Below are 1,965 nucleotides of genomic sequence, written 5' to 3' on the forward strand. Positions count from 1 at the left end.
TTAGGACTATCTTCAAAACTGAAAATACAATTAGAAGTAAAATTTCAGTAACAAAACCTCATGATATAATTGAAAATACAAAAAATGTAATTTATTCCTTGCTAATGCAATAAATTTTATATAGGAGAAACCTCAAGACCATTTCACAAAAGACTCAAAGAACACCAATCATACATAAAAAACAGAGAATATCATAAATCACGCATTTGTCAACATGCATTTGATAATTGCCATAAAATTTATAGATAATAATAAAATATATAGAATTTCACTTTTTTCACCGCTAGTCGGAAGACCGAGTTTTCCGTTTGTTATTGTTATTGTTTGTGAAGTTGATGTTAATTTAGAAGTTAGTTTGTTCCTGTTCCGTAGTTAAAGTTATACCGAGTGAAATAAAAGTTGGAAGCAGAAGAAAGAGTTTGATACTCGGCCATCCACGGTACACCAATTTTGTTGAAACACTAGCTATCTAACTCATGTAATATCAATACAAATTACATCTCTAGATTTTTAAGTTCAATAAATACCTATTGTAGAGAAAATTAATGTGCTTTATTTTCCCAATTAGTCCTAGTTTTCACACGAACAAAATTTTAGCAGACGATTTGAATTCACTTTATGATCTCCGCGATCTCTGTTAAGTTTCAATAATATTTCGAGCATCTCATAATGCCCTTTAATTGTGATGTTAATTGAAGCTCTAGCATAAACATCACAATTAAGGGGCATGATGAGATGCTTGAAATATTATTGAAACTTCAACGGAAATCACAGAGGTCATAAATTGAAATCAAATATCCCGCTAAACTTTGATGTGAACGTAATCGATAAAGAAAATTTCTTCTGCCAGTAGTGGTTTGTAGTGCACTTTAGTTTACAAGCAGCCGCTGAGAATAAGCGCCAAATAACATTCTGCAGGTGCATATTACAGTTTCCAATCTATAACCTCTGTGATCTGTGGTGGACAGTTGTTTGGACATATTTGGATTTTGAGAAAACATTGTTTTAATTTGTATTTTTAATACAAAATGGACTTGAAAGGCGATAAAACTGACTATGGGCAAATCTGCAGAATCTGTTTAAAGAGTAGTGCGTGTTTAAATAACCTGTTTGAAGCTGACGTGCCCCATATGTTGAAATTTTGTGGGTTCTTAGAGGTATGTGTACAAGTTTATGTATTTATATCTACGTTTCATCACCATCTGCCCATACTAACAAAATCCGGATACTATGGATATCCGGTTGCTATCTGTGCGATTGATTATCCGGATACCGTAAAACGGGGCTAATAAAAACCAAATTGTACATGTTATGTTTTGTAGGTTTGTCGGTTGCAACTACATTAAAGGCTTAAATAAAGTCTTCAATAGTGCGTCTAGGTTACTACTATCTAACCATGAGAGAAAAACGATAGCAGTTGATTCAGTTAAGATTTAAAAAAACCTGATTGTTTCTATTAACCCATCACTGGGGACTGGGGTGAATAAAAACGCATGCCAATTTTAACGGATTTTTAGAGGGTTTCTACTCTCGCGCGAGCTCTGTGAATAAAAATAGTGGCGTTTTATATGAAAAATTTATATTGAAGAAACTAGGCTCAAATTACGGATTTTTTAAAATAAAAAACGAATTATTAATGATAATTATTAGATTATTAATAGGGAAAAGGGCATTGAAATAAAATAACTATGTATTTATCTCAACACAAGCAGGACGTATTTTATTAGGTTGTTGATACAACGAGTTCATTAAGGCTCTCTTATTAGACTAAAATTCATCGATATAATTCGGTTGAGCTCATGATACAATGAATACAAGGTAGGATATTAATCGCTCGAAAACTCGATTTTCGTGCGCACATGACGTCACTGGTTACCACTTTGGTAAAGTGAACAGCTGATCCCATTTAAAATGCATGTAACCTAGACAGATTTTCACTGAATTCAAAACGCAATAGTTCAAAAA

At 32.8% G+C, this 1,965-nt stretch overlaps 1 long non-coding RNA gene across 1 annotated transcript; it reads left to right on the forward strand.

Annotated features, from left to right (window-relative positions):
- The first annotated feature begins 888 nt into the window (after window positions 1–888).
- Window positions 889–1,506, forward strand: LOC125505332. The gene is made up of 2 exons (XR_007282102.1): window positions 889–1,157; window positions 1,323–1,506. It is a non-coding gene; the product is annotated as an uncharacterized LOC125505332 (long non-coding RNA).
- The last annotated feature ends 459 nt before the right edge of the window (window positions 1,507–1,965 follow it).

This window comes from Dendroctonus ponderosae, unplaced genomic scaffold (assembly GCF_020466585.1).
Source record: "Dendroctonus ponderosae isolate FM_Combo_2020 unplaced genomic scaffold, Dpon_F_20191213v2 Dpon_F_20191213_8, whole genome shotgun sequence".
Lineage (NCBI taxonomy): Eukaryota > Metazoa > Arthropoda > Insecta > Coleoptera > Curculionidae > Dendroctonus > Dendroctonus ponderosae.